This window comes from Crotalus tigris, unplaced genomic scaffold (genome assembly GCF_016545835.1).
Source record: "Crotalus tigris isolate CLP2741 ecotype Arizona unplaced genomic scaffold, ASM1654583v1 scf7180000024117.2648584, whole genome shotgun sequence".
Lineage (NCBI taxonomy): Eukaryota > Metazoa > Chordata > Lepidosauria > Squamata > Viperidae > Crotalus > Crotalus tigris.
The window spans coordinates 676,507-689,402 of record NW_024100394.1 but is presented as its reverse complement, the minus strand read 5'-3'; the positions used below and the strand labels follow the sequence as shown (position 1 = coordinate 689,402).

Here is a 12,896-nt window from a genome sequence, read left to right as displayed (position 1 = left end):
CCTCTGGCATGCATGCCATAGGTTCGCCACCATTGGACTAGTGCAACTGTATTGCAAATACTTACTGTGGATCTCTGAAACTTGCTACTTTTCAAGCTTTCTGCATTTTTTGCTGATCACTATATCGCAGGAGATGAAAGATGATCTGATCTATTTGATTTGTTTGCAAACAAGCTGTATTTCCAAAGTTATGTGCAGGAATTTTTGGAGTCAATGAGAGAAGCAACTCTTGGCATTGATGTGAAGATACCATCAGGATTGTACCAAAATCCAGTTATTGTGTGAAATAAAGTTCTTTTCACTTTCTCCTATGCTGAACTTCCTAACAGGTGGGTGCTTTACTCTCCGTTAATAGGCCACAGATCCAAATTATATAAATAATTTCACTCTCCCCACAACTACATATTCCTTGTTTATTTTTTATTACTTTTGTGTTCCACAATAAAACAGCTGAATGAGAACAGCTGCAATTAAATAACTCATTAGTAGACATCTGGCATATGTTTGTTAGATTAGTGTTTCAAATATAAAAAAAGTACTTAAATTTTAATTCAAACAATGGAGAGAGAAAACAGCAGGGAGAACTTTTTGTATGCATTTTTTCACATTAAAGTCTATTCCCCTAGCTAAACAATTTAGATTGTATGCTCTCCGACTTCAGAATTATATGAAATATTTGCTTTTTTAAACCATACCTGTTTCACAGATATTTTTCAGATTCACATTTTGCATTTTCTCAATACATTCTTAATAATAACAATAACAATAAAGTTGGAAGGGACCTTGGAGGCCATCGAGTCCAACCCCCTGCTCAGGCAGGAACCCTACACCATTCCTAATATTATAGTATTTTGGGGGCCAATAAATAAATAGTTAAACCAATATCATGCTACAAAGAATTGTTCAAATAATATAAGCCTTCTTTCATTCCAAAGAATTCTCTCCAATTTGGGTCTGTAATGGAATGCTTGAATGAAATTCATGACAGAATAAAATTATTTCCATTTGTATCCAATTGGACTAAAAGCAAGTAACATTAGTTACATCTCCAAAAGAGCAAGCATAATTAGGTGGAGGAAGGGACCAAGGACACCATTTAATTTGGCTAAGAGTATTAGTGAATCAAATACAGAAAATCTCCAAGAAAAAGCATTTGGTCCTAGGCCAAAGAGACAAAAAGAATTCTGGGAAGAAGGATCAAACAGCTAATGTCATAGAAAGCATTCCACATTTCTTACTTTACCTCCGATCCAATGTAATACAAACTTTATTTACAGTCAGTGAGGAGCTCTGTATATCATTGACAAACAATCACAATAACGAGAAAGGGGGAAAAGAAATATCATTATTAAAACCCACACAACTAAAAAATTATAGTTGCTCAGTATTAGAAAGAAGAGGAATGTATACAGTATTATATAGTAGAGGGATGAGAGAACGGCCTTTAAAATTAGTCAGTACTAAAGCAGTGGTCAGATAAGAGGGGCCTGAGCTCAGGCCAAGAAAGTAACTTGAGAAAATGCCATAGGGAGGATTCTCCATAATTCATATGAAGAAGAAGGAAGGGGGAAGCACATTCAGACTGTAAGTTTCTGTTATTACAGCTATTATAATAAAAGTCATTCTGACCTACATGGCATTGTTTACTTAGTCTGGTCTACCTTGAAGACCTGATATATATTATCTTACTTCTTATTCAAAGAGAAAAATGATAGCTGTTTTTTAATACAGTGCAGGAATATCAACAGAGGGAAATAAACCTACCTCTTCCTACCCTGATGATCCCAGAGTTAGGGATGAAATGAAATACTCTTTGCTCCTCAGTTGTGCCCCAGACTGAAACATGTTAGAGAATTTAACAGAAGCCATTAACTGATCTGATCTTTCTCAGTTTAACCCAGGCTTGTCTCTTTCTCACGAGTGAATGCGAATGTGCGTGTCCCAGGATAATGCTGCAGAATCCAATCTAGGTCAGTCATCGGGACCAGAAGAAGTTTTGTCTTCCAAACTTTCAGGCTGAAGATGGGCTCCAGCACAAAGACTTCTGGTCCCGGTGACCGACCCAGATTGCATCCCTTGTCTTTTTCTCTTTCACTCTTTATCTTTAATTAGAAAAGACAGTCGTGCTGTAGGATGTTGAAAAGCGGTCTTTGCAGGTAAATATAAAACATATATGATACATTCACAAAATCTGAAATGCTTCCTTAATTTAATGGCTATCGTCTCAACTATTAACTGAGAGATTTCTACCCATTCCTGGTAAGGAAAACAAGTTTCTGAAGAACAATCCGGTGCGTGCCTTAGCACGCACTCAAATACCAATTTGCAAGATTAATATAAGCCATCAGTGCGATGTGGCTGAAAAAAATAATAATCCTAGTACAGTTTTAGGCTGTGTTAATAGAGGTGGCATCCACATGAACAGGAAGGACCAGTTCCACTCTATTTTGGACTCTGCTTCTCTAGATGGCCCTAATTCCAACCATGGCAATAAGAAAGATTCAGACAAACTAGAACAGATGCAAAGAAAGGCAATGTGGATGTTCAATGGCTGAACATCTGAACAAACTAGGCATATTTAGTTTTGAGAAGACATGAGCCAGGAGGGACGTGATAGCATTCTTTAAGAGGTTGCTGAAGGAGTGTCACTGGAAGAGAACATTATCTAATCCCTATAATCTCCCAAAATCATGGAATATTTGTCTTAACTTACAAGAGGACAAATTCCAGTAATGGGAATGACCACCGAGGGAGGTAATGAACTAGGCAGGCAGAAGCTATCTAGAGCTTTTCGGGAGATGGTTTAATTTGGATGCCTGCAGTGAGCAAGGAGACGAATTAAATGGCCCTTTCAACTGCATAACACTGTGGTTGCATGTCCACAAGGTTTGAATGAACTAGGATAAAACTATGATTTGCATTTTAATGGGAGGAAAAAAACACAGTCTGCTGCATTGAATGTAGAATTAATGTCATCCAATGACTTCTTTGCAGTATTTGAAGGGTCCCTCCATGGTTTAGCAGTGAGGACCTTCTTAGGAAGCACTTAGGAAGAGCTTCTTAGGAAGCACTCTCTCTCCAAGATCAAAGTGGATTACTTTTTTCTTATCCTGTCAGATTGCTATTCTTGCTGCTGGCCCCAGCCATCTCTGGGGAGAGGGGGAAATGATCCTGTTGTCAGAATTAGATCTTTGTTAGGGAAAAAACCCAATTTCCCTTCGCAAAATTTATATTTTATTTATTTAATCACTTTATATTTTGCTCATTACCTAAGAAAGATAAGCTCAGCCAATAGTACAGGATCACATGGAACCCTCTAGTTCCTTATGGGAGACTTCCAAATTATGGCTGAATATTTAATTCTGATCATAACTCTTAGACATAATTCCTTGCCAAGAACACATCCCCCTGCAATCTGACCTTTAAAACTGCTTTATGAACTTCAGAATTTTCTTTCAAAACCTTGCTTTCTCATCACGTATTTTGAGGATAACTATTCTCTGTTGTTAAATAAAATTCATGCTAATCATTTTAGAAGGCACCCAGTGAGTAGTGCCATCATCTTTTCTCTGTCCATGTGCCATCCGAAGCTGACACAGAATAAAACAAGACTAAGAGATAAAAAATAAAGCTCTAGCTGTGTGGTATACACAGTAAGAAAGAAATGTCATTCTCCAGCACTACTTGATGTCTCCACTAACACAAATTTGTTTGCCTTTTCCCTTGATAAAATAGACACAGCACTGCATTTGAAGCAGCCAATTATGTCAGAATACTTCCAAGGAAGCAAAAGAAAAAAAAGTAAGAAAAAAAATTCAATAAACAAGTTTATCCAAAGAGAAACATTCTACAGAACAGTTGTGAAGAATATCAGACTTGGTTTCAAATTTTAAATCATTAATCCGGATTTTGCTTGTTTCTGCACTTCCTACTTTCAAGTACAAGTCTTACATGCATGTGCCTCTTAAGGCATTTGCTATGATAGTTCATACTATCAGGATGTCCTTTCAGTTTTTATGCATGTGATTAAAACAGGGCACCATACAATAGATTTTTGCATACATTGTCAGCACCATATTGTACTTGCTTTTGTGTTTTTAATTTATCTTGTTAATATTTCAATATTTAATATTAAAATTAAATAATAGAATTTAGTAGCTATTTAATCTTTATGTTTTTTATTGCAAGACATCCGGAGTTGTTTTGCAGGGTAAGATGACTGGCATATTAATTAATTAATATAATTGATTGGTTGGTTTAATTAATTAATTAATAGTTTTACCCACCAGGATTACAAGCACAAATATCTTGGATTTCTGAGTCTTGCAGTAAAAAACTGCAAAATATGTTGATCTTCAACAGACTTATTTATGCTATGAAGTTGTATTCTAGAAGAAAAATATCTGCATCGATTTACTAAGCTCTGCCGGATCTGTCCTATATCACAGAGTTTACGGTAGGGTAAATGTATAAATGATTCAACAACAGTCTCTGTTTAAAGGGAAAACAACTTGACAAACATGGCATCATAATTTCAAATAATCCTTTGGCACAATGTCCTAGTGATAGACATTTCCCTTGTTCCTTTACAATCCCAAAGAAAAGCTATAGGAAGTTTCAGCTCTGCTGAGGATTATGTTTGGTGGTTGGCACTCCTAGAATATTGGCGGTGCTCTCAAAATTTGCAGCTTGCCATTCACTGGATATACTTCAGTTCACATTTTTGATGTGTGGGTCATTTCAATATCTTCCACATCAATGAAAATAATGAGGCTTTTGGGTTGTCTCTTGCTATCAATATAGAAGGCATATATCTGAGAAATGTTCATCATTCTAAGTTTTGATTCCCTCCTTCTCCTCCTTCAGTAGTTAACCTAGTGAAGATGCTTCAGAATTCATAAAACAATCAATTTTTGTGGGCTTCTGTCTCTCAAAGTTCAGCCCTTTTCCTCTTGTCTTAAGGCAAATGATGATGAAATGGAGAAAAAAAAAGGGATTCAGAATGGTGTCTTACGCTGAAAAGACTGGGATAATTCAACATTTTGCTGGAATACTGAAGCTTATCCAAGTTTATCTTGGAAAGTATTTAGATCCTAGCAAATAGATGTGAGATGAACATCACTGTCAAAGCAAAATCCTGGAATCACTATTTATGATTAATTGAAAGCAAAACATGAGGTGGATGGTCTTTTACCTGATAGACAGATCAAGTGACTTATTTGCAGTGATTTAAGTAGTTATGATTAAAATAATCTAGCCAAGATGGAAATAGCTGATTCATTCTTTCCTATTTTTTAAAAAAGTAATTGTTGTGTGTTTTTTGTATTTCATTGTAGTGACTAGATAGAAATTTTGCATAAATGGAAAGGATTGCAAGATTAAACGAGAGAAAAAAGACAGTAATGGCTATAAGGAGCCATTTAAAATATTAAAAGGGAGAAAAAAATGGAAAAAGACTGAAGCAAATTCTTAACATTCACATCCTCAAATGTCATTTCTACCATCTCTGAAAAACCTGCTTGATGTCACAGAATCTCTTGAAAGAAACATCCATTTTTTTCAACGAAACTATTCAAAGCACCAAGAATTTTGCCAATAAAATCAGATTTTTAAATTGGCCCAGGCTGTCAGATGTGATTTGTTCTCCTTATGCAGGAAACTAGGTCATCAGGTACTACACATGTAGGGTACCAAATTTTGAATGGAAAAAATCCAATAAAACCAATTTGGGGACAGGAGGAATGATTACATGGTTCAACACATGGCCCAATTGCTAGCAACTCAACTAGAGCCAGCACTGCCTAAAATGGGTTCTTTAAAACTCTGTGGAAAAGACTGCTTTTCTTAAATTTTATTAAATTGAATGCAGTTTTATAAAAATCAAAGAACATAAAAGAAGGCAAAGAATTTTCTAAAGAAATTCCAGAAGGAGGGTTGACTGAACAAAATCAGAGCATAAAATATTAGAGAAGAACCTTACAAATTTTCATCATTTGCAAACAGGTTCCTCAGAGAAATTCAGTTTTAAAACAAAAAGGTGGGGGGGAGGAGATACAAAATGACCAGACTCTCAAAAAATAATAATAATAAAAATGAAATTGACTATTACTCCATCTACCCCCAAAATGGTTACTTTAATTTCCAATTGTAGTAGCTGTTTAGCACCGACATCCTTTAACAAAAAACACCAGGTTCTGAAAATGGAACTAATAAATGCAAATTGTGTGCTTTCCAACTGTACCCTGTCACTTCCCTTTCTAAAAGATTGTTGCAGAGGATAGCTTTAATGGAAGACTGACGTGGTAAAGCAATGAAGCTGTAGGGAGACAACCTCCTTGGCACAGCTGTCTCAATTCCTCTCTAAGCAGTGTGGTTCCTTTGAGAACCGCTGATTTCACCTGAACTCCCCTGCAGCAATACAGCAACTCCCACAAAGGCCACCCAGGAAGACCTAAAGATGTTTCGCGCAGTATTAGCACCTGATCTGGCTTTATGCCACTAAATGCATAGATTCAGCAAAGGGGTAATATAAAAAGATAAATGCTTCCCTGATCAGTCACCGCATTGTATACTTTCAGAGCTACAAAGACACTCAAAGACCCATGTGCAATGACCCTGAAAGCATCCATTTCTCTTTATCATTGACACCAAAGAGCTGCTGAGTATGACCTCTGCACTGCCACAATGAAAGACTATCATCAAACTCTTGATTTTTCTACATAGAAGCATCCATCATGCTGACTATACATATGACAGTATACTCATTCTGGAATTAGACCATTCTAAGGTGGAGCAGGTGAAGAGATGAAAAAGAGGAGCATGCTTTTTGAGCAGAATGAAAAGTACTGCAAGAAGACTTTGATTTACCCCCCCCCCCAAATATCCAAAAAACATTAATTTACTATGATCATTTGTGGGATTCTGTATTATATCAAGCCATCCAAAGTTCAAAGTTTAGTGTATCATTAGGAGGACAGAAAAAAATTCTATCACTAACAATGTAGTGAAACAGGTACTAACATACAGCTTCTTGTGTATTTATTTTATTTCAGTCACTTATAATAGTAAACTCTGCTGTATAATGATGTTGGGTGGCATCCAGTAAAAACAATAATGCAACATAATGAAAACCAAAAAACAAAAACCCATCAAAATGCCAGAAGAAAATTTACTGTTAAAAGACAATGGTTTGTTCCCAACTGAGTTACTACAATTTCTACTTAAACTTAAAAGGTTGGCCAACTTTTAATTAAAAAATAAGAGACAGGGATGACATTTATGAGTGGGATCAAGAGCAGGAAGTCTCCATAAAAACAGTGTTTAACAGAAATACCATTTGTTCCTGTGGCTGGTGGAATGATAGCCCCCACACTTTTGGTTTAGCATTGGATAAAGAGGCGACTTAGGGAAACGGGGTAGAATAAGGTGTGTTCAACTGTCCTTTGTCAAATTCACTTGGATGAGCCAATAGCAATAGCACTTAGGCTTATAAACCACTCCATGGTGCTTTACATCCCTCTCTATGCGGTTTACAGAGTCAGCATATTGACCCCAACGATCTGGGTCCTCATTTTACCAACCTCGGAAGGATGGTAGGTTGAGTCAACTTTAAGCCCCATTAGGATCGAACACCAAACTGTGGGCAGAGTTAGCCTTCATGTATTGCATTCCAATCACTGTGCCACCAGGGCTCCTAAGCCCTCCTGAGCCATTGGCAGCAACTTTACAGGCATTACAAACATTCAAGCAGGCATTACAAACATTCATCTAAACAACCATACCTGCCTAATTACTCACCAGCAGGATTGGAGCTATCTGAATTCTGAAAACTCACACTACTTCCTTTCTTCAGACTCCCATCCTACAACACATAAATTGGGGGGGGGCACTGTTCCCCTGATACTGTCATTTTTTTTAATTTTTTTTTACTAAGGATTCTACTACTGGCCCCAAATTCTAGTGGAAAAAAAATCTGCTTCACTGGGCCCTGGCAGTTTTTATTATTCCTTCTACTATCTCTCCATGTCCCAAAAGAAAGCGTCTAGGCCAAGGGTCTTCAAACTTGGCCCTTTTATGACTTATGGATTTCAACTCCCAGAATTCCTCAGCCAGGCATGCTGAAGAATTCTGGGAGTTGAAGTCCACAAGTCATAAAAGGGCCAAGTTTGAAGACACCTGGTCTAGGCTGTGGAAAAGATGACAACATCACTGGTAGTGGCCAGATAGGGTATATCATCTGTGTAAAGCTCTTGAATTTTGAAGACTGGAATATCTGATCACTTTCAAGGAGACAAGGGAAATGGAGTTGACAGGTTGAGCTCACTCTAGTGAAATATGGATCAAGTATGTACACTGATGCATACAAGTATTTTGTAATGCTTGTACATTGGATCAATCAGACTACAGTACCAGCTTTTACATTCTGAAATATAATTAGTTAAGGTTTGGTTTGCTTCTGTTTTGTTTTGTTTTAACAAGTAAAAAATTACCAGAAGTTGCTTGTAAGCCTAGCTGCATTTTAATAGACAGCCTTATGCTTGAGCATGTTGGCAATTTGTTACCACAAGCTGATTCCAATGTTCCATAAATAAAATAGTAACATTGCCTGCTTATAAAATATAGTTATGGGGGGGGGGGAAGAATCTCGATCTAGGTCAAGTTAATGTTTTGGGTACCATTCCCTATGTACTCTATGATGAAAGTTAAAAAAGGAAAGAGATGAGCATATTCCCAATACATTTTTAATATAATCAGTGACCAATGTACTTCTGTGCTAACAAGCTAAAGACACTTATTTTCCTCTTGATCCAGTCACACTTGGGGGATTTAATCTGAATTAACTTGATAAGGATCACCCAGTATTTTGATTTACAACACCTATCCACTGTTAGAGAATGTTGTCTTGATGGTTTTATAAGAAATTAAATTTATTGTTAAATGAATAACAAATGCAGATGCTTCTTTCTATGCTTTCTTGGCTTACTAAGGCACAATGATAATACATATTATTTCTGCAGCAAACTCCCCGATAAATTCAATCTGACTTAAAATGAGTATGCAAAAGACAGCAGCAGATCAAATAAATACATCCACACTCGGAGACATATGTGTTCCTGCCATTCTATTACTATGTACAGTACAGTTCTGTTGAACTTTATTTCTATACAGTAATTGTATTTACAATACAATAAGCTTGAAATTACAAAAATCCTGTATACGGATCAGTGAAGCCACTTTAGTATCATTCTTATGCTATTCATAACCACAATGTCCAGCTATATTTTTCTCTTGAATTGCAATTAAAAAAAATCTATTTCCCAAACCAACCATTAAAGATGAATTTAATAATATTTATCCAACGAAATCTAATTTCCTATAATAATTTTCTTGTGGTTTTATTTGTAGATTGTTTCCATTTTTGAAGGATTCCATTATTTTCTATTTCCATGAGTGTATGCCGTCTGATTCAATGCTATGTTGACTGGTTATAGCTTTTCAGAGGTTCAGACAGAGATTTTCCCAGCCCCAAATGTAGAGGTTAAAAACTGTATCTAATATATTTTGAACACAGAGCATGTACTCTACCCTTGGGCATTTATTCCATTCCATTGCTATGAAATCAATATTCCAGATAAATAAGGATTATTCTGATCAGTTCTTATTTAATCATTATACTATTGTGTTTGGTATCCAGCTCTTTCTGCCCTTAATACTATTGCTCCCAATGAATAAAATCATCCCATGTTTACTCATAACTTCTAATTGAAAAAAATAGAATAGGCAGAGCTAAGCACTCTGCAGCTCACTGAAATCAATGGCTTTATATGTATCTAATTAGATCTTCATGGGCTTGGAACTATAAAAGGCTGTTGTTCTGATTATTCTATAATATTTTACTCTGTGATTCATGGAGGTCATATAGCTGGATGCCAAGAGTAGCATTCTGGCCAGAAGCAATATTATTCCAATTTAAGTTCACTTAATTGAATTGCAGTCAAATCTGATTGCTCATGATAGGAAACAAGTTGTAGTTCAGATGACATTTAGATTAATTTTATTAGGTGAAAATTGCTACAAAATATGCTACATCCTTTATTGTTTAAACTTTAGAATAGACTGAAAGTTTCAGATGGCCAAATGTTTTTTAGATGCCATTCCCAATTCTATAAGCTTCAATAGTTTTGAAAAGTAGAAAATTTGTTCAGGGTTATTATTCCAATATCTTAGTAGTAACTCTCCTAACATTATCCTTTCCCTCCATTTCAATCAATGATAGACTCTAAAATATTTGATTTTCATTGGAAAAGACCATTCCAAGTTAATAATCTCAGAGGGTAAAAAAAGAAATAATATTTTTTTTCCTCTGGAAACTATACAAATCAAATTATACTTAAAATTCAGTCAGCTAGCATACATAAGAAGTTACAATTACTAAATACCAACATATAAAAAATTCAAAGGTTGAATGAAAACCTTAGTCTTCATACCTACGAATTATCTTTAGATAAAAGCTTTCCTTTTCTTCCTATTAGGTGTAATATAATTTATTCAAGCATTTAAAAATATAAGCAATAGGTAGGTTTATAGGGTACATTCATGTATTCCTTTGTACATTAAGTGTTTTATGTTGATTTTATTTACAAAGTGAATTGCTTAAGGACTAACAGCACATGTCCATTTGATGTTTTCTGGTGAGCACAAGTCATTTCCTTTGTGGTGCACAATTGCATATTCGGAGTTCACACTGATTGCATGTGAATGTTCTGTATATTTCTTATAAAATGCTACTTGCAGATTAAGTATTTTAGGAATATTTTTCCTTGTTATGAATTGTCTTACTCAATCACTTGTTGCTAAACAAAGAACACATAAAAGCATCCTTTTTTGTCTACAGATCCCATAAACTACCAGCAGAGGAAACAAGCATATATGTGAAAATGTATATTTACAAATTATTCATACCGCTAAGGCTATAAATCTTGCTATAAATCTTGACTGCAAATTATAGACTGAAAGGTCATTCAGAACAATATACAAGTGGCTTCCATTCAATAATTATTCTTTGGGGGGGCAAGTAAGGAGGAGAGAGAAACTGTATTGTGTTACAAGGATATATAACACTTCACTAAGAACCATTTGACCAATGACTTATAACTGTGCATATTGGTGTGTTATTCCCGAAAGCCTCTTTTCCTTGATCATCCCATCGCACATTGAAAAGGCAGGCATCTGAACTATATCCCAGAATGCTACTTTCGCCAAGCTTTCTAGGTACCAGTATAGTTATGACACAGTGGCCCATTCCATCAAAGGCCCACGAGATGATAAGCCTTGTTGTAATAGAGAAAAGACACACTGTCAAAACCCAGCGATGCAACCTAGTTGGAACCCAGTGATGCAAGTGACCTCTTCATTCCTGCCCTTTATCATTCATAAAGCAGCAACCTGGCTATTCCTGGAATTTCGTGAGAAAAGCTCTCTCAAGTCAGAGTGGTGGTCTCAAAAACATTTTCAGCAATGTCAGATTTTACGGAAGCAACCCAGAACCTTTAAGACCCCCTACCAGCCACTTTGGGTTTTACATTGAATGCAGTTGGCAAGAGGCATACTGAATCATCTTCTCTTCCCTGCGTTACCACGAACGGCTTCTTTTGCTTTTTCTTATCTTTTCCGTTCCTTTTTTGGGGGAGGGGAGGGGCGAAAGGGGAAAGTATATGGCTTTTAATAGTTCTATCTTCACTTCAAGGAAGGCTAATGCAGTCAAAGGTCCCTGTTTTAAGTAACAGAACAACGAAAACAGAAAGACATATGGAAAACGCTGACTTTTTCAAAAGTATAAATCCTGAAGCGAAGCCTACCTTACAGATTATATATTGCAGCAATTAAGTGTGGGCTGAACTTATCCTCCCCCCCCCCATGCACACACTTCCAGCATCACCTGTTAAGTTCTGCACTTTCTGCTAATATGCCTTTTCTCCAACCTGTCCCTGCAATCAAACTCTTCCATGCAATTCGGAAAGGTTTTTTGAAAACGCACACACACACACACAAGCCTTACTTGAAGGCATTACAGCTCATTGTTTGCATTGAAGAGGGGGGGGGGGATATGGTGCAAAGTGCCGGGGGAGGGGAGAGGGGGAGAGAGAGACACACAGAAAGCGGCTCTGTTGAAAATTAATGAGACGAAGGGCTAATTACGGCAGGTTTTTTTTTTTTTTCCCTTTCTTCTCCCTGAGACTTCCTGCCCTCTCAGCAGCATGGTATGGAAGCGAAGTATATGCCGAAGCGGGAGAGTAAGAATTGAGTCATCTGACTTACCGTATTGAAAAGTCTTGCTGTACTGCAGGCAGCATCCAGGCAGAGAGCATGAAGCCTCACGCGGATCGAGAAAGAGATGCCATCAATGAACGATGCAAATTCATGGTTGGGAAACGGAGGGGGAAAATTCAAGGCCAGCGACTGTACTGTGTATCCAAGGAAGGACCTGGTTAGTCACAGCTTTGACTAGCCTGCTACCCAGCTCTGCAAAACAACTAGACTGCAGCAGTGTGGTAAGCATAGGATTGCAATGCATGTCCCATATATTCAAGCATAACAGAAAACATGGTCTGGAGCTTTATTCCATGTGGATAAGAGGCTGGAGTGCTCAGGCAAGCAGGAAAGGGGGGGCTCTTTCTCCCCACAGATCCAAATCAGGAGGAGGCAAAATAGGAAAGCTGGCTTGCTGTAGAACAGGATGCCCAAGATACAAATTACATAAAGCAGGTGCCTCTGCCTTCTGTTTTCCAGATACATGCCTGTAATCACATTTCACAAATGAGCTCTATGTAGACAGGAGCCACCTCTTGTGATGATATCATTTGCTCTAGTCGCCATAAATGGGCAACTTCCTACCA

The 12,896-nt window shown here is 37.0% G+C and overlaps 1 protein-coding gene across 1 annotated transcript in view; it reads right to left on the bottom strand.

The window, feature by feature from the left end:
- Positions 1 to 12,366, bottom strand: part of DLGAP2 (DLG associated protein 2) — a 358,902-nt gene extending 346,536 nt beyond the window's left edge. The window contains exon 1 of the mRNA XM_039322598.1: positions 12,319 to 12,366. The gene's annotated coding sequence lies outside the window, so the exon portion shown is untranslated. The remainder of the gene's footprint in view (positions 1 to 12,318) is intronic.
- Between the last annotated feature and the right edge of the window lie 530 nt (positions 12,367 to 12,896).